This window comes from Ursus americanus, chromosome 7 (assembly GCF_024610735.1).
Source record: "Ursus americanus isolate L20-20 chromosome 7, mUrsAme1.1.p, whole genome shotgun sequence".
NCBI lineage: Eukaryota > Metazoa > Chordata > Mammalia > Carnivora > Ursidae > Ursus > Ursus americanus.
In genome coordinates, this window is record NC_142133.1 from 36,895,074 (window position 1) to 36,922,937 (window position 27,864).

Sequence of the window (27,864 nt, forward strand, 5' to 3'; positions counted from 1 at the left end):
GGGCCCCCTCCCGTCTACTCTGTGACCAGAGGATCCTTCTCACATATACATCGATTGGGTCAACCCCTGCTTAAAACCCTTCAGAGCTCCCTGTTGCCCTCAGGAGTAGTCCAGGGCACGATCTGGCCCCCACTCCCTCTTCTGACCTTGTCCTGCACCTCCTGTCTCTCCCCCTCTCCTTCTGAACACCAGCGCATAGCCTTCTTCCACATCTTCAGACGGCCTCCCTTCCCCTCACTCAGGCCTTTTACACACCGGCTCGTTGCCTAGAATCCCTTGCCCCCTCTGCCTTCCTGGCCTCCAGAGGCCTTCCCAATCCCTATCCGTCACCAGCTGGGCTTCCCATTGCCCTCCATCAATGTTTTTGGCGTACCTGGTTGTGAGGGGGCTCCTGGCTCTCGTTCCCTCTGCTACCCTCAGTAACTAGCATACCACCTGGCTCATGGCGGCTCTTGGGGCATCTTTGTGGAGTGAAGGGCCAGTGCCCCACACTGGGACCCGTATGACCCAGCCACTTCCCCCACAATGTTGCAGAATCCCTGACAGCCACAGCCTGGGGAGCCTGAGGGGTGGCTCTTGGCATACTCCTTGCTGAGCTGTGCTGAGTACTTGGCCCTGGCTGTCAGGGACAGTGAGGGGAGGCCTGGGCCTTTTCACCTTCTGAAGTGGGGAGTGGGGCATTGCTTCTAACAAGACCACACCCAAGAGGGATTCCTCCAGATTGGAAGGCTGATAAAGGGAGGGCAAACACAGTGTACTATGTGTGGGTCATATTCTCGATAGAGAGAAGCTGTTGGACCTTGTGGAATTTGGGACCCAGGCAATGATGCTTCAGGACCTGTAGTACAGTAATGGAGATGGGGATGTTCTCTTCATTTCTCCAAGAGACCTTGATGGATCAGACCCTCCTCCAAGGAGGATCAGAAGGAAAGCAGTACTTTGACATTCTGCAGGCTTGGTCACCTTGGGAGCTTGGGGACACCAGGGCATGGAGGGGGTTCTCAAGGGATAGTGGCATCAGAGGTGGGGTGAGACTTCTTCAGATGGCTTATGGTAAGCAGGTAGGTGAGGAGACATATCTCCAACTGTCAGTGAGCCCCTGCTTGGGATGTGCTGGGAATGCATGGGATGCCTCTACGTAGGCAGGAGGGCCTGAGACCTGGAGTCATGCACCTTATTTATTACTGTCTGTAAACTCCTGAAGAAGGGGCATGCAGACTTCAAAATTTAGAACTCAGAACCAAGTTTGTGCCCCAAAGGAGCAACTGAGAGGAAGGGCGCTGAGTGGAAACTGTTAAGAGCAGAAAAGTTTGTCAAGGGTGTTGGCTCAAGCAGCACCTTGGCTCATCCTGGGGCCAGCTGGTCCTGAGGGAGGGAGTGCCCATGGTTGCTTTTTCTGCCCCCCCCCACCCCGCCTGAGTCAGGTGCCTACTGCTTGCCTCAAAGATCCCTCAGGATTCTGGATTCCAGAATTTTCCATGTCTCTCACTTCCATTTCTGCCCTGGCTGAGCCTTCTTGGAGAAGTGGCCTAAGCATCAGTCCTCCCAGAATTGGAAGATGCATGGGGTCTTCACCAGCTGATTTGGGGAATGAGATATCCTCTGTTATCTGCCTCAGGGCACACCCATGCTTCCCTGATCAGGTTGGCAATTCCAGAAGATGCCATTAGAGCCACTTTTCTTGGTCTCCAGTTTGTTTGCAGACTTCCCCAGAGCCTTGGGCTCCATCGTCATCAAGATCCCTCCAGCTCCTCCCTTCAAGTCTCTGGCTTTCATTTCCTTTGGGAAAAGGAGATCCAAGCCGATTTGGGAAACACTCCCTGCAGAGGAGGCTGGCACCATGTCCAGGTCGGCAAGGCTATATTTAACTGCTATATTTGCAGTTCCACTCACTTGTCCCAACCCCAAGCCCCGCCTGCCACCCTTCTCCCCCCCCTCGGAAGCCTGTCCTGCACCATCAGGGCCCTGTGTCGCCCCTGCTCACCCTGCTCCAGCTGTGCAATTGTGGTCTGGGCCACAGGCTATTTTTTGCTTGGTGCCAAAGATTATTCAGTTATCAGGAATGTGTGTTTAAGTGGCCGTCTCCGGAACGAGGATTATAAATAGGAACTTGGGGTCAAGGCCTGGGCCCCCGTGTCCTCCTCCTCTTTGTCCCAGTTCCTTTCCTGGCTCCTGGATTTGACTTGGGGTGAACACCAGGAGGCCATGGCGAGGTTGTCTGGGGAAAGGACCATAGGCTGGAAGGCCAGAGGTCCAGGACTGACTGTATCCTGACAGGCAAGTCACCCAATCTCTTGAGACTTGCTTTCTCCATCTGGGAAATGAGGAGACTCAGACCCATTTGCTGAATGGCAAACACGTAGTGGATCTCTGTCAGTCTATGGAGGGAAATCCAGGTTAGACAGATGGGTATCTGGGAGAGAAAAGTATCAACCATTTGAATACCAGTTTTTTGTTTTGTTTTGTTTTTTGTTTTTGTTTTTGCAGGGGAGATAGCAGGGTATTAAAAAGAAAAGAATAAGCAAGAAATTGTCTTGGGAGTAAACATGTAAAAGTGGAAGGGAGAGAGATGCAGGATTGCCTTTGGGGAGCCCCCAGTCTGATGGTGGAGGCTGGGCCCAGTCTCAGTTCCAGCACAGAGTGGCCTAAGCAGAATGGAGTGGGTACATTTGAGCACAGGTACTTGAGATAAGGCTAAATTTTTCTATGACAGAGTGAGGGCTGATTCTCAAGATGCCAGTTCTCTTAGACAACAAGTCCAGGCCAGAGGCACTGGTCCAGGCAATTTGGCTGACGAGAGTGGGTGAGGTACCTGGTCAAGAAGGCAGGGCTACTTCCTTGTGACCAGTGGCCCCTCCTGTCCTGTGGAGAGCCATCCTCTATGACCTGGTTCTGGAAGCTTTGGCTCCACTTCACCCCACCCAGGGAGATGAGGGACAAGCACAGGGCTCCACCAAAATGTGGGGCTAGGACTGGTGGCTTCATGCTGTTCCCATGGGTTCCCCATCAGGCTCCTGCCGATGAAGAAGGGTGTTAGCAAGGGAAGGACACAATGTCATCATTTTACCTCAGCTTTTCCATTGGTAAAATGAGGGAAGTAATGCACAGCCTTCCTCTTTGGAGTTGTTAGTTATGAGAAAGATCAAAAAGGATATTGTTACCATTGTAAATGGTAAGGATATCCTGAGCAGAAGGGCACTGGCTGGCCTGACAGGCGCCAGCCTCCTGACTGTAGGCCCCATGCTTTGGGCTTCAGTCTTCCCCTCGGATGTAGTTCTTTCATTTGCCCTGCTTTTTCAGTTCTCTTTCCCACTCTTCTCCCCACTGAAGCCTGGAGACCAGTTTTCCCCTCATTCCAGCTTTCTGGACCCAGCAGGCACTTAGCTCTTTCTCCTCTTTGGGTGGGGACAGCACCCGTCCCCTATTTTGTTAACAGGGTGGGGCTGTACTGGCGGTTAGGGCATGGGACCTGCAGCTTTAGTCCTTATTCTAGAGTCATCAGTATACACAAAAGTCTCTTCTTTCTGATCATGTTGGTGCATTGAATGTCCACTATAACTGGAATAGATCTTTTTGTATCTTGGTAATACTTTCATTTAAGTTCACAAGTGAGAAAACAAAATCCTTTGACAGACTACATTTTGGTTTTTAAAGAAAGTAGCCATAGGTGGAGGAATGAGGTGTTTCCAAATGGAGGTGGGGCTTGGGCAGGGGGCTGACCCCGGGCTAATTCAGAGGGCTCTGCAGTGCCCTGAGGAGGGTGGGCAAATGGCCAGGTTAGCCACCTGCCAGGATGGAACTCTGGGGATGGCAAGCACGTGGAGGGTCTTCATGACAGGCTGTTACGGAGCCCCTGCTGGGTTGTTGCCAAGGACTTCCTTTGCCTTTACTTCTGGGGACTGTTCTAGCTTGCTTTGACCATGCTGAGGGTCCTAGGGGGGACCTCAGTCCAGTTCCACAGGCAAAAGCAGGTGACATCTGAAGGATTTTCCAAGAGGCCCCCATGTACAGTATTGGGGGGTGGTAATCAGGAAATAAAGAGGAAGTCAGAGAGAGGGGACATGCTTGGCTTCTTCAAGTCCTGGTCCCCATGCCCTATCTGGCCCCCTGCCCCTGGCTGCTCCTCAGCTGGCTCATGTGACAGCTTCGGGGATGGGAATGTGGACTTGTACTAGGCCTCCACCAAGATCCAGTCACACCTAGGACTGAATAAAGAGGGAGGCTTGAATAGTTTTATCTGATGGCATAGCTGCCACCTCCCTTTTCAATGACAAGACCAGGATGACTCCCAGCCCAGCAACTTCCTCAGCCTCTGGCCCTGTAGCCCCCACAGGCAAGAACCCATTTCCTTCCCTCTTCAGACGTGAATGCTGCCCTTGCTCCTTGGTTTGTGGCTTCATCAATTCGGTCTTTGCTTTCATTGTCATACCCCCTTGGCTTATTTCATCCTCTCTGTCCCCTTCAGGCCAAGCTGGCAGTGTTTCTGTTGGTACGACATCCTCTAGAGCCTCACTTAGGTGACCCAGACTGGACCTTCCTCCCCCTCCTGTCAGGCTTGCATCTTGAACCCTGCTGGCTTCAACTGCCTGTGTTGGATAACAGGCCTTCTGTCCTCCCCCAGGGGGCCTGGCCTAGAGACCCCTCTTCTCAAGAGAAGCAGGACTCTGACCCCAGAGCCAGCACTGGCGGCAAGGAGAAGTGGTGTTGGCCAGCATATCCTCAGCCTGGAGACTCTGGAAGGCAGGGCCAAGATTCTAGACCTGGACCATATTGCCCGTGGGCAAGTCCACCCCTTTCAGGCAGAGGCAGGACCAGGGCACTGGGGTATTACTCTTCATAACAGCAATCTGAGGTGGACATCATAGCACTGGTGTACGGATGAGGAACCAGAGGCCCACCGTAGAACAGAGGGTTACCTGAGGTTATATAGCCAGTAAAAGACAGAGCTAGGACAAAAACCAGGTGTTGCTGCCTGCCCCTCAGCACTTCTTACTGTAGAGGTATGAGGTGATCTGCTAAGAGGTTACTGCCTTCAGTCCCAGTACCATCCTCAGGCTTGGGCATAAACGGCCCTGTGCCTTGGAGTTATTTTCTTGAGATATTTGAGGTCCCCTTCTGTGGTTAGAACTGACTGGGGTTGGCAGTGCCCTCTGAGTGGGCACCCTGAGCTAGACTGAGCTAGATGATCTCCAGCCCCTCTTTCTCCTCCTTCAAGTACCCTCCAACCCTCTATCCCATGTGTGGCATTGGCCAAATGCTCCCAGAAGAAATGAGATTCATGCCTATGCAGTCATCCTGAGGCCTCATGGACAGTCTCAGTTGCAGGCAGGCAGTCTGGCAAGTGAATTGCTCCCCTGGCTGGTGAAGCATTTTTGGTGGGATCACACGAGACTGGGCTTTCAGAATGGTGCTGACACACTGATTTTGACTGACTCAAATTGTTTACATAGACAGGAACCTGGCAAAAAAATTTTTTTCCTGGGGTCCCATACACCTTAGGGATGGCTCTGCCATTCCCCTGACATTAAGCCATCCTGCTGTATTATTGCTTATTGTATTAATTGATTTTCCCTTTGTTGCCTTGAAACCTCTTTAAAAAGACCTACACCAAGGGAGATTTCCCAAATTCCCTTTATTACCCCCTCCCCACCATGTTTCACAATCCTTAGATTTTAAAATTGGATCCAGATCTGACTTCTAGGCCTTAATTCTTTAGCTCAAACAATCTCCCTTTGTCCTGGCCTCTGTGGACAGTGCTCAGCCCCACCCGACCCTTAGCCTTCTTGCAAAAAAGCAGGAGGCCCTCTCACACCCTGGGATTTCCAGGAGCCCTAAGATGTAATAAAACCTGTCAGAGATCATATGGCTGTCCAAAGAGGTATGGGATTGTCATTTTATACTTCCATCCTGAAGTGGGGCACTCTGGGTTGTCAGTGGAGAATGGCCAGAGAGCCTAAAGGGCAGGCATCATTTCTGCCTGGCACCTGCTCCTCTTTCCTCTCTTTTCAGCCGCCTTCTCCAGGTCCTGACCCCCTGCGCCTCCTTCTAAAGCATGCTCTGGCCTGTGCTCCCCAGTGAAATTGGGATGAGGGCTTTGAATGGAACAACCACGGTCTGGGGAGTGATCGTCCCTTGGCAGAGAGAGGCGAATGGACCATCCCTCATCCCGGGAGGTCAATGCTATGAACCACGTTTCCTTCCCAGCAGCATCTGCCCATGGGCCCCTTTCTGAGCCTCTTTGTCTCCCTCTTCTCAGTGGGGCTGTCAAATGCTGAGCCTCACAGGTTGTGACTAATCACTAGCAGATTTTTTTTTCCATCCAAGAAGAAGAAAAAGCTGAAGGAGATGAAGAAAAACCCCAACAGTGAATAACTCGGAAGAGTTTCCAACATGTGGGTGTTTTTCTGGGACCAAAGATCAGGAAGATTCCAAATGTAAACAATCCCAAAATAACTCAGCTCTCTCAACCCCAGGCATTCCCAGGACTGGATGTCCACACTCCCTCCCTCTCCCTCTGGGAACTCAAGGTCAGGGAGAGGTGGCAGGCTTGGGCACTGTGAAGAGTTGCTTCAGTGAGGCTTTCAGGCAGGGCATAGTCTCTTTGAGCCTGGAATCAAATCTTCTTCATCAGATAATAGTCTTTTTGAGAGAGGAACTTCTTTCTGCCTCATCAGATCAGGTCTCCCTGGGATCAGGGACCATGACTATGGCTCTCTTTGCTCAGAGTCATAACCCATTGTGCTTAAACCAAGCTCCTGAGATTTCTTGCCAGCATAGTGTAATGGAAAGAATATGGACTTTGAAGTCACACAGGGTTGGAATCTTGGCTCCACCACTTATTAATTGTGTGGCCTTGAGTATGTTATTTAGCATCTGGGAATCTCAGTTTCTTCCTTGTGAAACTGGGGCAAGGATTCTTACCAGAGAAAATACTCTTAACTAATGTGCCTAATAAGATGCCTGTTACCTAGAAAGGGCTCAGTGACTGTTCCCTTTCCCTCTCCCTCTTCCCATGTAGGTGGTTTAAGCTGGGGAAATCAGTACTTTCTTTTCTACCCCTCTCTTTGTCTGAAGGATTCTCTGTGTTCAACGGTAGAAATCATTCCTTCCCCAAATAACTGAAAATCACTAGCGCATCTCATATGGAAGAATATATTCAATATATAGTTAAGAAAACATTCTAGAGGTGATCATGCTGGAGGAGATGGTAGAAGTCTCAGCAAAGATTATGGAAGTGGTGATGGTGATGTTGATGGTAGTCATGGTGATGAGATGATGGTGGAAGGAGTGGTGGTGATGTCAGAAATGATCATAATTATGGACACCATGGAGCAGATGATGGAGAAGGTGGTTAAGGTGATGGTGGGGGCAGTGGTGGAGATGGTAGTTCAGGCTACACTGAAGTAAAGGTGAGGGTAATGGCAGTGATGAGACTAACCGTGACGGTGGTCATAAAGGCTATGTTAGAGGTGATGATGTTTGTGTTGTTTGGGAAGACTGTTCCACTTGATTTAGAGTCATGGTGAGAGATATGATCAGGACTACCTTCACCAGTTGTCCACTCCAGAAGAAAGGCACAGAGGGGGCAGGCAAAGCAAGGTAGAAGAATGCTTTGTGGTTAACTATTACTTTGGCCCTAAACTCCAATAGAAAACATTAGACTTCTTAATCATTGCTGATTGAACACACATGTTTATCTTGGCTACTTCCAGAAGCCCCACTAACGTGTCATTAATGGATTTTTTTTAAAAAAGCATAAACCCACAGGGAAAAAGAGAATGGGAGAGGGAACAGGAGCAGACAAGAGAAGTCGAGAATTTGGAAATTAGAAGGTGTATGGATGAGTGGTACCTGACTTAGCAGACCACAGAAAGCTGAAACTCAAGCCCACAAGGTTGTGGGGGTAGATGGCAGGAACCGATAGGTAGCAAAATATTTTTAGCCACGGATTCCCAGAAAAGCCTGGGAATTGGAGGCACCAGTTATGTCCGAAGGCAGGGGTTCAGTATGAGGGTGGAAAATAGGAGGATTGGTTGTAAGTTTTTAAAAAATGCAGTAAGAACCTCCCAATCCTGGATTTACTCCTCTACCCAATGCATCCAGGTAACCATCCCCTTCCATGCTGGCAGAAGACAGAAGATTTACGCTTTGAGATGTTGAACCTAAAAGGTTCTGGACATTGGAGCACCAGGCACAGCTAGGGGAGAGAGAAGAGTCATTCTGAAAATAAGCATTAAAGATAAGCCTGTTTCCTGAAAGGTGAAGCTCTCAGCTCTTTTCCTCATCAATCCCCAGGACACTGGAAGCCAGGGTAATACTACACAGGCCAGATATTGGAAGAAAGTTTCCTGGGGAAACTGAGTTTCCTGAGTTTTCTTCTACAGGTTTGGTATTTGGGCTCCTCATGAAACTGCAAGTCCCAATCAATTACCCTTTGGTGAAGCCCACGTGTCAACAACTTTCTCTCTTCTTCCACACTTCTTCCAATCAGAACTGCAGTGCATCACACATCAGTATGAATGGACAGCTAAGAATTAGTTGATATTTCAAGAAGGTGTTCAACATGAAAGGCAGACATCCAAACTAAGAGGAAAAAGGAATAGAGAAAAAAAAAAAACAGTGAAGAAGAAAGGCACAGAAACTGATTAACATTTTTAGAATGATAAAAGAAGGTTATGCCTTCTTTAAATGAGAACTGGGAGTGATTTTTTTAAAAAAGGAGAAGAAAGAAAATTCTTGACCATGCAAATATAACATATAACATCCATATCTGATTAAAAGTCAAAAGAAGAGTTGGACTATAAAATCAGGACAAAGTCCCAAAAAATACAACAAAGAAATGGAAATTGACAGAAAAATTTAGATGGTCAGTCTAGGAGTAGCATATAGAGAGAAATAAAATTTAAAAAGGAGGAAAATTTCCTAGCACTGCAGAACATAAATTTACAGATCAAAAATTTTCTATGAATATATGGCAAACTGAATTTAAACACAAAAACAACTCACCCTAAGGCACATTGCCGTGAAATCTCAGAACATTGAAAGGAAAACTTTAAAAGTTTCCAGCATGGGGAAAGAAGTTTATGTACAAATTATTGTGAATTAGAATTGTATCACAGATCTCTATAGCATGTAAGTAGAAGAAAATGAACACCGCTTCTAAATCCTGAGGGAAATGATTTTCACAGAGTTCAATACCCAGGCAAACTAGCAATCGAGTATGGCAATAAAAATAAGTATACCTTTGGACATGAATGGTCTTACAAATTTACCTCCTAAGCAGTATTTCCAGGAGGATCTTGGGGAGTGTTATCCACCTTACTTAAGAAGTAAACCAAGGAAGAGGAAAGAGACAAAGGATCCTGTGAGCAGGATAGAGACAAAGGGAAGTCGAGAATGATGGTGAAGAAAAGTGTCAGGATGACAGCAAAGTAAAATATGTAGAGAACAGTCAGTCCACATTAAGCCATGAGGATGCAGAACTCCAGGAGGGAGGTCTCCAAGAAGAAAAGGAAACTGACGGTAATGTACGTTCAAAGAAAATTTTTAGTTCCATTGGAAAGTTCAGAGATGAATTAATAAATGATACATGGAAAATTAAGCAAATGGCAAAGCAAGGTAATTATTATTTCCAAGGGAAACCAAACAGTTGTACAAGAAAGGAAAAGTGGTTTGATTGTGAATGATAGTAATGCAAATCCTGAATGATCGTATTCAATATCAGTGTTGCGTGTGTGCGAGAGAGAGAGAGAGAGAGAGGAAGATATGGCGTAAGAGAGCTGAATCCTCATTTTCCATAGTAGAGGGTCAATAGATAAAACCTAACCCTGAAAAATATAAGAAATATCAGTATTACCATGTCCATTAGAAATAAATACTAGAGGAAAGAGTTAAAATAATTCAAAGTGCTTGCCTCAGGAAAGGAGGACTCAAAAGTGAGCAGGATTGGAGCAGAAGTCTTATGGTTTTCATTATAAACCTTGTAGAACATTTTACTTTCAAAAATATGTACATGTATTACTTTGATTAAAAAAATAAAGATTTAAATAGAATATAAAACTGAGAACTCTAGTGAGCCGTGCTAGATTATGTGGAGAACTTCTTGACCAAATAAGTCAGTTCAAATGGCTCAGAACCAAAATCAGCTGAAAGACCTGCTCCATCTACTGCCTTTAGGTCCAAACCCAAGTCTTGGATATGTCCACATTCACCAGAAAGCCACAAAAGGGAGCACAAGAAACACAGAAACATCTTGCATTTGCTCCATTTCTCAAGGCTTTCCAGGACCATGTGGCTGCCACATGGAAGAAAGAGAGAGGAATGGAGAGAAGAGGTTCAAGCCAAAAATAAGGAGAGATGATTGGGCCTTCTCCCTGGGGGAGCAGGCCCTAGCCCTCATACTGCACCCATGTGGGCTAGATGTTCAGTCTGGCACTCTTATCTCCCTAACTACCACAGAGCACCATAAGATATTCTTAGACCTGAGTAACTATTGCAACGCTCCTCCTTGAGGGTAGAGCAAAGAGGGAGGGAAGAGCTGAAATCCAATAGTGATGGTGGTAGCAGTGGAGCTGGAGGTGATAGTGTGATGATGGAGCTACTAGAGGTGAGGAAGTGGCAATGACAATGGGAATTTATAATGAACATAATAGAGGCAGTGACTGGAGAAGTGATAGATACAGAGATGGTGCTAGTGATAGTGGAAGTGATATTGACGATGGTATTGGAAGTAATGGTGCAAATAATTCTAGCGGGATGATGAAAGTGACTGTATTCATGATGATAGAGGTGATAGTGGCTGTGAAGATGAGATGTTAGAGGAGGGGATATTAGGAATGATAATGGAAGTGATATGGTGGTGACAGTGGCATGATGAGAGACATGGTATTAGTGGAGTTGATGGCTGTAATGGGAGGTAAACAAAGGGAAGTGATGGTAATGTGGATGGCACTGATGATTATAGCAATGAAGGTGGAAGTAATGGTGGTGGTGCTTGGTGCTGGGAATGATGGGAATGATAGGAGTGATCGTGGCATTGGTGTTGGAAGAGGTTGTGCTGAGAATGTCGGCAGTGATGATGGATTTCATAGTGGTGTGGATGCGGGAGTCATTATGGCCAAGATGGTGGACTTCATGATGGTGAGGATGGTGGTATTGGCAATGGAGGCAATGATACTGGACTCAACAATGACAAACACAGTATTATAAATATGAGAATATTGATCAAAATCATAAGACAGATGCATATGTAGGGCATCTAAAGACAACAGTCTGAATAGTCTAGGTTATGCTGTAGTAACAAACTGCCCCTTTGGGAGTATATATGGCAAAGTTTAATTCTCATGCTGTATGTTAGAAGGTGGTTCTGCTCTCATAGTCACCTGTGGGCTGTGCTGATGGAGGATCCAATTCTGTGTGCTTTTAGGATCACTGTGGCAGTAAGAAGAGAATGTGATGAGTCATGCATTGTTTCTGTATTGGTCAGCTTGGGCTAGGTTATGGGGTGGTAATGCAAAACCCCAAAATCTCTGTAGCTTTCAACAACAGAATTTCTCACTCACGTTCTGTGTACATTGCTCAGAAGTGACACGTATCATCTCTGCCTAAGAAATGGCTGAAGTGAGACTAATTTCAAAAGAAGCAAGGAAGTGCAATCTTCTCAGGTGCCTAGAAAGAGAAGAGCTGGAATATTTGTGTACCCTTTAATGACAGGCATTGTTTGCTTGTAAGGTACAGGAGGGAGTAGGGACAATGTAGGTATCATGGAAGGCTGCTGTGGTCATAGAAGAAAGACTTGGTCAATGTGGAGGGACTTATGGAAAGGGGAAAACAATTTAGAAGGAGGAGACACCAGGAGCTAGAGGCAGGACAAATTATGGCAAAGTTCACTAACGTGCTTGCCATTGCTCCTCAGTTCCCCTGGTATTCCTGGGTTCCCAGAAATCCAACAGATTCTAGGAAAGTTTATTTGGAGCATAAGACTCATAGGCAGAAGCAGCAGAAGGCAAGGATGGAAAGGTCAGCTCGAGCCATAGCATGGAGGGCTTTGAATGCCATGCTGAGATATTTTGCAACATGAACCACGGGTAAAATGTTACATAGCCAAGTAAGCTTAGGGGATGCTGCATGCTCTGTCTTCACACTGGGAAACCCACTGGTGATAACCCTGCCGTCTTCAACACGTGGCTTCCAGTACTCTGGGTGTTAACATCCTGGTGAGCAGGATGGGAAAGGACAAGGAGTGGGGCACGGGAGAATTTTATGGGCCAGGCCAGGAGATGGTGCACGCTGCTTCTGCTAAAGTACCGTTGGATATAACTTAGTCGTGTGGTCGCACATAACTGCAAGGGAGGCTAGGAAGTGCAGTCCGGAAGTTCGCTCAGACAGGAGAGATGAAGTTTTGGAGGGCAGCGAATGTTCTCTTCACAACAGCTCTCTTCAGATCTTTAAAGGGCTTGAAAGTGAATGAAGGCCAAAACTTTTCAGTATTGCTTCAGAGGGGAGGAAGAAATAGGGAGGCAGATGTTGGTTCAATGAATGGAAGGACTTCCTTGACTATCTTAACATAAGCATGGACTATCAGGATTGGGAGGGACCTGGTGTGGTCCAGTCCGCACTCCGGGGCTTGAGACCCACTTCTAAGAACTCTGTTCAGAAACCTTTGGGGATGGAACCCTCTCTGTGTATGAGGTAGCTGTTTCATTTCCAGAGGTCTGATGGCTGCAGGTGTTGGCCACCGAACTCACACAGAACTGTGAACAGGAGCATATGAGCAAAGGCATGTATTTTTACTTCTTGTGTCAGTCCCCACCTCTGTACCTTTCTCAACACCTGGCTGGCCCTTAGTTTTGTTTGATGGACACCTCACCCCCACAAATTTCTTCATATTCCTAAGTACAGGGCCACATATGTGGCAGCTTTTACTTACATTCTGGGGGTAATGTTTTAGAGGTTGGGTCTCTGCAGGTGCAGCCCAGGTGGGAGCTTAAAGAGTGACTTCTAGCCCTTGCTGTTCTGAGAGTCCACCCTCACCTCTGCTGCTCATCCTTATTGGCTGCAGGCTCGGCCTGGCTATCGTATCTTGCCAAGCTCCAACCCTCTCCCCATTCGCAGGCACCATTTCCTGTGCCCTTGCGTTCTCTCCAGACGTTGTCAAATTATTGTTTTCCTGTGTTGAGAACATGACTTTCCTTAGTGTTCCCATCTCTCTTCTCTTAGGCCAGCTTTGCAACCACATGGCTCTTCAAGGTACTTCACTTCACACGAATGTGTCTACTGAGAAGAGGCATTATATCATTCCGATAGGAGGCAGGATCACTGCAGTTAGTCAGGGGTTAGATCAGTTGGGTTCTTTTCTCCCACTATTCAACCATCCATCCATCCATCCATCCATCCATTCAGCACCTTATTTATCGATCACCTACTGTGTGCTGGGAACATAGGCAAAGTGTCTACCACAGATCAGTGACTCAATAACTGGTAGCTCATTTCCTTCCCTCCCTTCCCTTAGAAAATTCTCCCTTCAGGTGAAATGACAACACCAAGAGGCCTCTAGTTCTAGATGCTGGGGAGAGCTGTACGGCTGTGGGATTGGCTGCCCCTGAGTTCAGGGTCCCCTGTCCCTCAGGCTCCCACAGGGGAGACAGTGATCTAAAGAGGGGTCACACCTGAGTGTTCAACCTCCAAGGCCACTTCTGACCTACAACATCTGTGATTGACAATGGCAATAACCCTGTTATTGGGGACAGTCCGATGTTCCCTGCAGGACAGGAAATCCAGTCTTTACAGTTGATAACCTCACAGGGATCCTGGGTAGTCCTCCGGGGATGTCTGATCCAGTCTTGCAGATGCCAGACCTGACCAGCGTGTTGCTCTCTCTTCTGTAGTTCATTGATGGTCTCATTAACTGCAGTGTGTCTGATCGTATCCTGACTTCACGAGATGCAATGGGCTGGCTTCCTCCTGTTGCCTCCCCTTGGGAAGCAACATGATCTCCTTTAGATTAGAATCTCCCACGCCAGACTATTCAGCAGGGACCTGGCTCCCAGAGAGCCACCCAATGGTTAGATGACTAGGGTAGCCCCACTCCCTGTGCAGGGAAACTTCTGGACAGCCATTTTTCCTAGCTGCAGAGTCAGGTCTGCAAGTCTGTACCACTCCCAAGAGCAGCATTCACATCACGGGGGGTTCCATTCTTACAGGCTGCGGCGTGAATGGTGGCGCCTATGGTTGTACCATGTAACAGCCGTAAAGTAAAGTATACTTTACTTCATCAGTAATGTGCTCTCCTTGAATGCAAAGTGCTGTAAGCTTCCAGAGCCCAATTCTGTGCTTTCAGTTGATCCTCAGAACACTCTAAGGTCAGGCGGTATTTCCATTTCATGCAGGGGAAACTGAGGAAGATAGATAGTGGCTTCCCCAGGGTCACACTGCTATGCATTGTGGAGCAGAAGGTGGGCCCGGCCCTGTGCTCAGACTCTTAGCACAGTGCTCTGACTGCAGCATCGTGTGGCAGCTCCTTGCCTCCTACCCGATGTCTCCAGCCCCACCAGGCTCCTGCCACCCTGTCTACCTCCTCTGCTCTGTGTCCTATTTCTTTTGGGTCCCAGGACCCTCATTTCCATAGCAAGTATATGGTAAATAGCATGGGCTGATGGGAGAGGACAGCAGTGCCATCTCTACAGGTAACACAGACACATTTTTTAAGGGGCCTTGTCATTAGGGCTTCCTTGGTCCCTTAAAATGGGAAGTGGAAGGGAAGGTAACACCTCTGCATCTGGCCTAGGATGAGGCAGGGGAGGCCAGTGCTGGGGTGGAGGGGAATACTGCTGGCGCCCTACATCCCACCTGATGTCTGTATCCCAGCCTTCTTCTTGTCCTCCGCTCCTGTCTGTCAGATGCTCCTGACATCCAGAAATCTGAGATGCCTGGAAAAGAGGGGAAGAGGCGGCAAGCGGCGATGAGCTCATCCTTACTGGCCGGCGCCGGGCGCCCCTGCGGGACCCTTTTTCCATGGCGGGGTCCAGGCTCCTCGGGTGGCGATGACTTCAGGGCTGGAGATTCCCCACTGGCTGCCCCGGGGGATGGACACTGACTTGTAGTGCATTCCAGCCATGCTCCCCTCAGCCCCAGCGACGTGAGAACCAGAACCCTCGACCCTCTGTCTCCCCACTACTCTCCAGGGGAGCCTCAGGCCCAGCATGTCCCCAGCCATCTACTCAGCACCTCCTCCTGACCCAGACCTTTCCAGTCCCCACTCTTCCTGTTCCAGGGATGGAAAGCCCAGGACCAAGAGATGGGTCCCTCCTTCTTCTTCCCCTTGGCCTAGCTTTCCCTTCTGCCTTCCTACTTTCTCCAATAGGTCCCCAATCTGCCCCTGAGTCCTTGGTTCTGCTTGCCCAGCAGACAGCAGCTTGGACAGAGCCAGTGTCCCCAACATCAGACAATGATGGCCCCATGAAAGCTCCCTGAGAGAAGCAGGTGTGGGCAGCCTCTGGATCTGTCCATGCCTGCTGCTGATGGCACTTTGTGGGAACTTTGCTTATCCTCCTTCCCAAATCTGTCATGAAACACTGTCTAGCCCTTGTCCAAACCTGCCTCCTGACTAGTCCCAAGAAGTCATTGATTCTCCCACCCCATCCCACATTGCCTTCACAGTTCTTTCAATTCTCCTGGTCTCCTTCATGATCTTGGGGTGTTTTATGGGGCCTGTGGATTGGGGTGTTCCTACCCAGTAATGATACCTCCCATGTCCATGCCAGCCACCATGCTCTAGCCTGGGACTCAAGAGTATTCCCTTAGCTATAGGGCTTCCCTGTACTCTTTCCCTCACTCCCCCTCACCTACTCGCACTGCATGCCTCTTATCATTGTCCATACACTGTTAGTAATCCAGCCCACAGCCCGTCCCTTGGCTCCCACCCTCAGCCTGCCTTCTTGAAGCTCTTCACACTTGCTTCTCTGCTTCACTTCCATTGGCAGCTTAGCCCGCTCCACTCAGACCCCACAGCTGCACTGAGTCCGTGCTTACTGAGGTCACCAGTGACCTCATTGCCAGGTCGTTCTCTGACCTCACTCCTTTGACCTCTGTGGTAGCTCGTTATACTGACCATCCTCCTCCCTGGCCTTTCTGCTACCCTCTGAGTCAAAGGACCCCAAAATACAGTGGCTGAAGCGAGATGGAAAGTCATTTCTCTCCCAAGAAGGCCGGGGGCATGGCTGGTGTGGCGGCTCGATGGCGTCAGGGTCTGGCTCCTTCTTGCTCTGCCATCTTCTGTGTGCCACTTAGGTTTCTTGGCCCTGGATGGCTGCTCCTGACCGTGTCATCCGTGGGAAAGGGGCGACAAGGAGGGGAAGCCATGCAGCTTCCCTTCAGAGGCAGGACTCCGAAACTGCAATGTCCCTTCAGCTCATGTCCCACTGGTCAGAAGGCAGCAGATGGCCACACCTCGCTGGGGGCTGTGATGTCAAGCCAGGCAGAAATTCTGTTGCCATGTAAGGAGGAGAGGATGGATATTGGTGGACAACTACCACTGATTGTTCCTTGTTAATATTTTCCCTGGGCAGTTCTCCTCTATCTGCCCCTGAAATGTTGGTGCTCCCTTCTCTGGCCTGCTCTCCTCTCTCTCTACATGTTCTCTATTGGGGACTTAAAGCACCCACGGATTCAAAACCCACTTCCCGAAGTAAGGTGTTCCGCAGTCTGTATCTTTGCACAGAAGTACCTCCTGACCCTACACTCACACTTCCACCCCACAACTATAATTTGTTTTGGAGGTCCCACTGATACCTCAAAAGCAGTAGACCCCCAAACCTAACTCATTATTTTCTTCCCAAATCTCCTTTTCCCCATAGGGCTGTTGCTCCTGTGTGTGACACTACCCCTCTGGCCCCAGGCTCTCTCCATCAGTTCCCATGCAATCCATCCCTCAAGCTCCCTCACAGCCATCCCTTTCTCACCGTGCCCCCCGACTCCACCTTGGCCCAGGTGTCTTCCCTTTCCTTCTGGCCTTGCAGCTGCCTGCTACCCCAGGTATGCAGAGCAGCCAGACTGTCTAAATGTGTACCCCCTGCTTATACACCTTCCATGGTTCCCCACTGCCCACAGAGCTTATTCCAGCTGGCCGTGCCTCCTTCTTCCAGCCTGTGCCCTGCATCTTCCTATCCCCCCTTTGCCATTCCGAGTGGTTCCATGAGCTCCGAAAACTGCACATCCTGTTTCTTGGTCTGTGTTCCTCACCCATCCCTTTCTCTCCATCTGCCCAACATGGCAGATACCTGCTCAGCCCTCAGAACTTGGCCTAAGTTATCTCTGTGAGAAGCCCCTTCTTACCCACTCCCATGCCTTTTGGGAGCTGTGAGATGTAACTCTAGCCCTTGGCCTCTACAGCACAGCCTCTGTCTGTGTCAGAGCAGAACTGTAATGCTCCATTTCTGTATCCCTCTCACCAGCCTGGGGGCCCTCTGAGGGCATGTACTTCCCTTCTTCCTGGCCCCAGCATCAGGCATGAGGCCTAGAAAATAACAAACTTTCAGAAAGTGTTTGTCGAATGAATGATTGATCATGTCACCCTGGCTCAAAAAACATCAGTGGCTCCTCATTGACTATATAAAAAAGTCTAAGCCCTTTTCCAAGGCATTCAAGGCCTCACATGATGGGACCGTCAGGGTTTTCAGGCTCACCGTTCAGTCCATCACCCAGACACAACGTATCTTGTCATAGTACTTCTCTTAGGCTCCTGTTTCTTTTGTCCCTTGCTTCTCCCAACCTGGAGGGCCTTTTCTCCTCTTTTCACCTGTTGAACACCTACCCATCCTTCAAAACTCACTTGCATGGTGCCTTCTTTGGGTCTGCCCAACTCAGTCACATATTCCTTGCTCTGGATTCCTGCTGCACATGCTGCCTAATGGTTCTGTATTATTACTGTCAATAGAGTGCCATGTCCACCTGTGTTATTAACATCCCGTACCCCTCCTTCCACCTGGAGTTTCCTCCTTTCTCTGCTGTCCCCATCAGCACATGGTTGAAAAGAGGGGACTGCCTGTTATTTGGCAGCCCTGCCTTTATGGTCACTGTTGGGTCTTTGCCAAGCCAGATCAATCATAGCTCCTTACCCATCTGGTTCTAGTTCAACCCCTTCACTCAATCCAGGCCACTCAGAGTCATTCCCTGATATGTTTTCGTAAAAGAAAAACTGAGATGGGGCGCCTGGATGGCTCAGTTGGTTAGGTGTCTGTCTTTGGCTCAGGTCATGATCCTGGGGTCCTGGCATTAAGCCCAGTGTTGGGCTCCCTGCTCAGCGGGGAGTCTGCTTCTCCCTCTTCTTCTCCCTCTGCCCCTCCTCCATCTCGTGTGCATGCTCTCTCTCTCAAACAGATAAAATCTTTAAAAAAATGAAACAAAAACTGAGAAAGAGAATGAGGTAGAAGTAGTATGATGTAAAATTTAGAAGCTGTTAGAGGCCATGTCTTCTTTGTATGATGGAAGCCATTGTGCAGTAAGAGAAGGAAACAAACACACGGAGAAGCATGGATGGAGATATAGATAGATATAGATATAGATATAGATATAGATATAGATATAGATATAGATATATATAGTGAGAGAGGGAGAGAGAAGAAGATAGAAACTGGCCTAGAGGAGCTTGAAGGATTCCTAAAGCCCATTTGCATCCTTGCTCTTGCCATGACTTAGTTGGATTCTCTGAGTAAATAATATCCATCTTTTTTCTTAATCCGGTTGAGGTTGCAACCAGGAGTCCTAACACATATGCCTATTTGGTTCTGCATGGTACTGCAGTATCTGAGTGCAAATGAGACCCCTCCTTAATCTGTCTCTGAGTTTGTAGAGGTGCAGCCACCCCATTGGGTACCCCCCACCCCCTAAGATGAGAAAGTCCCCTCTCAGGCCTATGGCCCTAGACCAGGGCTGGTCCATCTTTGCTAATTCGTGACTAATGAATGGCTAATTCGTGACTAAATGCTCCCACACAGGGTGACTGGGTTGCTGCCTGACCATGGCTTTCTTCCCATTTAGGCTGTGTAAACCCATCAACAATCAGCAAATTAATAGTCTGTGAGCCAAGGTCACTCATGGTTTGTTTACTGCAGCCGTTGTTCCCCTGGGCTGAGGAGTCCTTTCCACAGGTGTTTCTTCAGCCTGGGCTTAATTTATTCCTTTTCCCTTCCCTCCCTCACCCAGGCTAATTATTGCTTTTGTTTATAATTGAGTTAAGTAAACTGACCTCCATCTTCTCCAGCAGAAGCCTCCATGCCTACACGGTCCATTAATACCATTGTGGTGTGGCTGGACATCAGCCAGGCTGTAGGACACCAAACATCTGGTAACTGAGAAGGCTTCAAGGGCTACTGCTGAAGGACAGTGTCAGAGGGACGTGACAGCAAACTTTCATCACCAGTGACCCGAGACTTGGCCTGGCACTCACACTAGACCATTCCTGAAGCGAAGTAGTGAGGTCAGCCTGGGTGTACATTCTGAGCTGTGGGCCAGGCCTGGGAGGGGAGAACGATATCTCCCTGGGAAGAGACCATGGAGTAGATCTGTGGAAGAAGCAATGGCCAAATGGTTGTGGATGAACAGAGGAAGCTTTGATGGGGGAGGGGAGGACAGTCCTCTGTTCAGCTGGGCGCTACTGGCCAGTTACTGGCCCTTCCTGGCGCATCTGCCTGCAGGGGAACTGGAGATACAGGGATGGAGTCCAGCACTCTTCAAGGGCCCATTCCAACCAGGGACCCATAAATATTGGTCTGGTTTGGGTACAAAGACTAGCCCCAGGCCCATCAGCGGGATCTTTTCAGCTGGGAGGAACAGACATACTCTTTCACTCTGGCTCTCATGTGGCCTAGTACATGGGGAGCTGTCTGGGTGGGGGCTACCAACCAGAGCTTGGCTGCCCCCCAGCCTCTTGCCCGAAGCCCTGACGTCACAGCCCAGACATCTGGCTGTCAGATCTGATTGAGCTCATGCTTAGAGAGAGCTGGCAGGCCAGGAAGCCTAACTTCACACACATCCATGCCCACCCAGCCAGGATCTGCCTTCCTCCTGGGGCAGAGCACTAACCACATAGAGTCTTGATGTTCTCATACATGGAATGGGGATCATGATAACATCTACCTGGGAGGCTTGTCACGAGGCTTAATGAAGGCGATGAGCTGAATGTAATCAGCATACAGGACCTGGCGGATTGTAAACATCCAACTAGTGGTAGCCACTACAGTATTACATAACAAGGTTCTCCTCTTATTCTCTGTGACACTAATGTGCTGTGTGATCTTAGGCAAGCCACTCTTTCTGAGTCTCAGTTTCTTTCTGTAAAGTGAGAGTATTTTCATCAAGCTTCCTTTTCTAATCCAAAGTTTCACTCTCTGTGAAATGAGGATAACATTATTTTCTTATTTATCTATTGGGGGGATGGAAAGAAGGAGGCTCAAATGACATATAGTCAGTGTGATAAAGCTTTGAAAAATATAAAGAACTGTTCCAATTCAAGAGATAATAATGATAATGAGCAAAGATGATAAGTGCTGATTAATGCTAGTAGTTTCCCAATATGCTTTTATTTGCTTGCTAAAGGGCTGGAGGGGAGAATTTCCAGTGTATGTGCTGGGGGGGAAGCCTGGCAGAGTGGTTCTGGGCAGAATGTAAATTATGCAAGGATGTGGCTGAATTGGAGACATTCAGCCGACTCTTGGGATATTTCCAGCCCGTTAGGTGTGTGGTTTGGATAAGCTCTCCAAGTGGTTCTGAAACTCTTGACTCCCACCCCATTCCCCTTCTTGGGTATTCCTCACTTTAGGTCAAGGCTTTGAGGCTTATTTAAATTCAATGCCCCAAGGATCCCATTCATAGCTATTGTCAGATACTCATGCCTGTGTGTGATTGGGATTCCTGTAAGGGAAGAGCCTGGGCGAAGAAGGCAGTAGACTTAAAGTTGGAATAATAGGCGAGAGCTCCATAGAAGGAAAGGCTGCAGGCCAGTGGTCCTTACCTTACATGTCTCCCTTTTGTACTGGTAGAGATAGTTCAGCTGCTGTGTTCTCAAGAGCCAGCACAGGGTCTAGATTAGGGTATCTTGGCCTCTTTAATCCCATATTTCCCTCCCTGCTCTCCATTAATCTGCCCCTCTCTTAGAAGGAATTGTTACTATTTTTTGCATATCTCCATGACTCAAGCATAGTGTGGTAAACTTTGTTTTCTATACCTTGTATTGTGAGGATGATACACATTTTATTTTTCAAACATAGAGTATTATGATGTCAATTAAGTGTCCGAGGTTGGGATCCCCTAGAAGTAGTACTAAGAGAAGGATTTGAGTGCAAGTAAGGAAGTGCTCTCAGAAAGCATTGAGAGAGTGCAGAAAAGAGAAAGAGAAGGGAAGGAGCCAATAAAGGGAGAGCCATTGAGTAGCTATTGGTGTGGGAAACTGGGGCACAATCTCACTAAGTTGTCCCAAGCAAGGGGAAGGAAGCTGAGGTATCTAAGCACCATCTCCCCATCTTTGACTGAGGACTGCCTCCAGGAGCACTGAGCCTCCATCAGCTCTGGCTTTCCTGTGCACCGGCAGGGACAGGTGCGTGGCAGATAGTCTTCAGTCTGGAGGTGGCGCTGAAGACTATGGCAGAGAACCAAGAGAGCCTACTGCAATATGCTTTTACAAACGAGGTGCATCCCCCACTCCACCTCACCAAGACTCTGATGTGCAATTCAGAGTTTGGGATCTCTAGGCTGGTGCACTATGATACAGTTTTGGATAGTGCTGTGGCCGGTCATCGTAAGATGGATAAAAAAATTTGTTGAGCCCCCTGTTGGAAGACAATGCTCCATGTGTCTCATTTTTCTACACATCTTGCCAGCACAGACATGGGTTTCCTTTGTTCTTGACTGCCTTTTCAAGGTTGTTTGTGTAGTTAGCAGTCTAGGGAGACAGAAGTGTCTCCCTGTGGAGTAGAGAGCAGCTTTGTTTGCTGTCCAGAACAGTAAAGAGAATGTCTACTTCTGGGTGAAAATTTAGGCATGCCTACTGCCTATTATAAAAGATTCAGGCTCCCTAAGCTCAGAGATGTTCTGTGATGCAACCCACAGTGCAGTATTACCTAGCCTCTTTTCCTAACCCTGTAGAAATTAGGGTTCCCGGCACTGGCACAAATGCTGATGCTCCAGATATTGTTATCACTGTGAGTAATAGAGTCCTTTGTCTCTGACGCAGGAGTCTCATGTCTTCTGCCATCATCCATGAAGTAGTGGCTTGCCAGAAGGGTACAGATTGCAGCTCCTTCTACAGTTCTTGACACCTCTCCTACAGGCCCCCCAAATCAAGTGCTTGGTCATCATGTAAGTGATGTAAAGAGACATGAGACCTTCCGCTCATGAGCTCAAAATCTATCTGGGCAAATAAGATAAAAGATAGGAAGTAAAAAATCATCTGCAACATAGTCTGATCACTAATAGCATAGTGCTTGAGTAGGGGCTTTGCAGATAGGGGTTTGGAGGGAGAGAGAGGAGCTAGAGCAAAGTGGGGAGGCTGGGAGTGCAGGCCAGTGCAGTCCACACCTGGTGTAGGTGAGGGTCAGCCCCAGCACAGAGTCAGGAGTGCCCAGCTAATGAATGCACACTGAGTTCTGAGAGTGATGCGGAGCCCTGGAAGCCCTTATATCCTGCTGCCGGTGTCTCCCATGCACCATCCTTATCTTCTCTGGGACTCACTGTTCTGACACCTTCATTTCCATTGGCTCACTGTGTCCAAGGTGTCTTGGAAAAATCCCCACAGAATACGTGGCACTTTGGTGAGGCATGTAGTTGTTTGTGTGGCCTGGGAGGCAGGGCTGAGTCCAGAGTCCATAGATCCCTCACTCACACTCCTGGGCAGCAGCCAAAGACCACCAGAAATGTCCAACAAGGAGATTTATAGCCGAGCTAGGAAGAACATCCCTGTGAAGATACCTACACAGTCGTTTCAGCAGGAGAATTTACAAGCGTCCATCCTCTTTCACTTGCTACTGAGTGGAAAAATACACTGGGCCCAGAGCTGTGAGCTCCTTGCCAAGGCCTATGACTCATCCCTAAGTCATAAATAACGGGTCCCTTATGACAAAGCAGAGAAGGGAGCTGGGCCCAGGGCCACGTATTTATTAGAAAAGAGAGTAGAACCATTAGTCGGGGGGCTTGGTTTCCGGAAAACTCAAACCCACACCATGTTAGAAAAGGTCAGGAGGCACTTCCACAGGAATTCAGACCTGACTTGTTTTTCTTCATAATCTCAACCTTTCTTCTGGGCTGGAGACCCGTGATGCATCCCCCAGAGCCATCCCTTGGCCACACCAGTCCCATGGATGAAGGCGAGGCTTCATCACATCCCAGGCCCTGCTGGGTGCCTCCTGACAGCCATGAGGGGAGGGAGCACCACGTGCCCCGGTGACCACCACACCGTGAGCATCAGGAAACATTTATTGCCTCAAGTGTGACCCCTGGCAAGTTACGGCTCCTCCCGGGGCCTCCATTTCAAAAGGCTTCCTGGGCCGCTCTCAGAATGAGGTGGGAGGGGAGCTGCAGGTGCTGTGGGGGCCACGGAACTGGCTCATGCATGTGACGGGCATGGTCTAGGGGCAAAGGGAAAGAGAAGGAAAGGTGTACTCCTCTCTGGAATGTACTCTCTGGGGCGCTCTTCCTGTCTCTCTGCCTCTCTCTGTCTGTGGGTATATAGGACCGCAAATCCAAAGGGTAATGGATGCAGACAGGGAGGAACAATAAATCATTTGCAGACTGTCGATGAAACCTTTAATGCTTGGAGGAAATACAGGCGTGTGTGATTCCGGGAAAGCTGAACTTGTCATCTTCCCCCAAACCCTCTCCTGTGTGTTCAGCACACACACTTTCAACACAGCTCAGACCAGAAAACTGGGTGTCTAGGATGATACCCCACTTCCCGCCTTCCTGCACCTGCTAAGGGCACCACCACCCCTCACTGGATGGCTTCCTCCTATCTTCTGGCTAAAGTCCACTCCCTTCGGTGTGACTCCCAGGCCTGGTGGTGCTGCACCATTGAGACTGTCTGACCTCAGTCTCACCTGCCCAACACCTGCTCCCTCACCACAGCCCAGGGCCAGTGCCTCCGTCTGCATGCTGCTTCCTTAGAGCCACCTTGGCCAGGTACACACCAACCTCACCTCCTGAAGCCTCAGTGGCCCTTAACTGCTGCTGCCCATCCATGTCCCCAGCCTGGCCATGAGTGCCTCTGGGCAGAGATGGTCTTACCAAATCCCCCCTGTCTGCACAGACCCTGCTGTATGACTGCAGCCAAGGAGAACTCAAGGAGTGAACGATGAATGGCCAAAGAGATGAATGGAGTGGTGAATCAACCCTGCCTTTATGACAGCCCTTGGCACACACAGGAATGTGTGCTGAGTCTGCTTCCCCTCTCTGAACTGTGCCCTATTTTCATTGCCGCCTTCTGGCCTCCAAAGCCAAGGGCCTTAAGTAACAACTCCTGGCCTTGAGCACAGATGACTAACAGAAGCTCCATGCGTGAGTTAGCTGTTTGATCTTTGCTACCTCGGCTATGAGGGAGACTGCACTCTTCTACTCTGAGCTACGCTGGGCATTTCAGGCAGTGCATGAGGGCCATGAGTCTTTTTTAATGTGGGTTTCCAGGGCCCTGGTTTTGGGTTATTGTGGTTGGAAATGCATTCCCCTATTGTGTTTCCGTGCGTACTGCAATCAGAGCATGAGCATTAAAACAAAACGGAATCCCAACTGTTGGATCTAAGAAGCCTCATAGGAATCTTCTGGACCAATCAATGCCTTCACCATACAGATGAAGCCCTCAGAGACAAGGCTTTGGTCCACAGGCTTCAGTGCTGGTGGGAGGAGTGGCTCTGGAACCCCAGGGGTTCTTGGTGAACCCATTGCCCTGGGCAGTTGACTCAGAGTCCTCATCTTGCCACTGCCCTCTTCCTCAGGTGTTGAGACCCCCGGGCTGGCCAAAGCCTCCACAGCCTCTCAGGCCCTTGCTGCATTTCTCTCCTGCCTTGCTGGTTTCCGGTTTGCTTGTTTCTCCTCTGCCTCCCATTAAGCACCTGGTGCTCAGGCTTTATTGGGGGCATGAGAAGACCTGAGCCTTGTGGATGATGGATTTGGGTCTCAGGTCTTAGATTCAGGTTCTGGGGACAGATTTAAGGTAGAGGGCCATCAAAGGACATTTCTGATCCTGTCCGAGTGCCTGGCAGGCTCAGCCAGGGCTGAGAAGGGCCTGCTGTGGAGTTACTCCAGGCCCATCCATCTCAGTGGGGCCACTGGGTGCTGGCTAACTGGGGAGAACATGCCCAGCCACAGGCCACAGACAAGAGAAACAAGGGTGAATAAACACACAGCAACCCTGGGCTTGAGTCTCGAGTCCTTACCACCCAAGTGTTCTCAGAGTCAGGGGGACACTTAATGAAGGTTCTCTGGAGGGGGATAAACTCTGGGAAGTTTCAGGGCAGAGACAGCCTGGGAAAAGAGGAAGGACAGGGGCCAGAAGGATGCCCTCTTCTCTGGGGACCCTGGTTAGCATTGGGGCTGGAGTAGTGCCATGCCTCACGGCCCTGTGGCAGGTGGATGGGAAGGGAGGGGGAGTTAGATTCAGCCTAGAGGGGCCATTCAGGCTGGTGCCCTGGGCTGGAGCCCTCAGCCTCACTTGCCTTAGGCTCCGGTGGGGGGGGGGGCATTACCTCCCTGCTGACAGGCTTCCCCACGCCCTTCTAAGCCAGCTCTCCTTCCACCTGGTGGCCCTTGATCCCTCAGACCCTGTCTCTGGAGAGACACAAAGTCTCCCAATGAACAGGGAGAGCTGAATTGCTGGTGTCCTTCCTGACTCCAGTCAGAATCAACTGCGTGTGTGGGGGAATGAGAACAGAGAGACAGGGCTTCTAAAGGGAGCGGAGGCATTAAGGGTGTGCTCAAGCTTTACCTGGGCAGAGGAAGGCAGCTGGCCATGCTGGTGGCGCACAGAAGTCCTCCCGGGGAGCTCTCCAGCTTGGAGAGAAGTCAGTACTGTTGGTCTCTTTCACTGCCGAATGCCACCCTTGGCCCCCACCCTTCACCTCCCCACTCTGGAATCATCTGCATATTCCAGGTGTATGCCCAAGCTGTTTTCTCTACTCAGAGCACTCTTCCTACTAACTTCCTAACCCCATCTCAGCCTTCCTGCCCTGGGTAATTCCTACTTGGTCTTCCAGAGCCCTTTTGGATACCAGGCACGTGATTAGCGTTTGTTGAACAAAACCCCAAGCCGTGATCAGGGGCTGCAGGGACCGAGAAGTCTGAATTCAGGCTCGGTTCTTTTTGCAGATAATCTGCATCTAATTTGCTTGTGATCTTGGGCAAATCTCTCCCGGTCTCTGGCCTCAACTTCTTTATCTGTCAATGAGGCGGCTAAGTTGGCTGAGCCGTGAGTCTTCCAGCTCTGACACACACCCTGGGTGGCAGTGAGGCCAAGGTCCCGGCCCCATGCTCTCCCCGCTGGCCTGCCTCACCCTCCCCAGCTGGGAGGAACATCCTGAACAGCGTTAAGAATAATAAACACGGGCTGATAAACATCAATAGGCCCACCCGGTGCCAAAAGGGAAAGAGGGAAGACTGTGCTGTGCTGGCTGGAGCCTCCCTGGACCAAGGAGCTGCTGCCAGCTCCTTAATCATCTGGAGACAGCCGGCCGGCTCCCCCAGCCCCGCCCCGGGCCCAGGGCAGGCAGAGGCCAGGCCAGGCCCTAAGGGAGCCAGCCACTGGGTCCTTAGCCACTGGCTGGCCACAGATGGCCCCCTGACCCCTGTGCCAGGGCCTCTTGCTGGATGGGCGTTATGTCACCTTCCGCCTGAAACCTGCGGTGGCTCCCCACTGCCCACGAGACACAAGCTACATGCCCCAGCCTGGCACGGAAGGGCCCTCAGACGTAGGCTGTCTCTCCAGTCTCATGGCTCACCTGGTCATGGACTGCAGCCTCGGAGTGCGTCTTGCCATTTTCCAGAAATGCCAAGCTCTTATTCCTCTGAGATTTCTTACAGGCGACTCCCTTTCAGGGAAGGCCCTGCTGCCCTGGCAAAATGCTACTTTGACACTCAATTTAGGCATGGGTTTAGAGTTAGCATTTTTAGCTGGAGGGGCTCTGTATTCTAATTATTTGGTTCATTGCCCAGCTCTCTCATAGACCATGACTATTGAGAGAGGAGCCCTGTTAGTGGAGGAGTAAGGCAGGCTGCCACCTGGAGCCCTCAGCGTCATCTGCCTTGGGTTCTAGAGGGACATCACCAGGAGCCAGGCATCACTTTGCCACGCAGTCTGAGGCAAATCACTTAACCTCTCTGTGCCTCGGTTTCCAGTAAGGTAGGGTGGCATGAAAATTTGCTGTCCAGCTTACATGGGCTGACACATCTGGAGCACTTAGAAGAGGCTGAGGCCCAGCAGGGCCCTCCAAGGTAGCTCTTTTTATTTAGGTTGCCACATCATGCACTACCAGTGCTTGGCACATGGTAGGCCTCAGCCACATGTGTCGAATGACTGTGTGACTGTCTGACTCATGGCTACAGAAAGGACCATAGACCTGGCTCCTCCATCCAGTCCTGGTCTGTTATTGTTAGGCAGTGACTGTCTGCTGAGTGCCTGACTGTGGTGGCCAATGGTGTGGCCACAGGACAGGCACCCCCTGGGGCAGGAGCTGCATGTTTTTCCACCAGGACAGGGTGATCATTTCACGTGGAGCCTGTGGGTTTTGGTGTACTGGGGGACTTCTGGTTGCCTAGCCTCTCCGGGGGTGCTGATGAACTCAGTGGTCGGTGGCTCTGGGTGCTGAGTCATGTCACTCTTGGAGTTAGTGG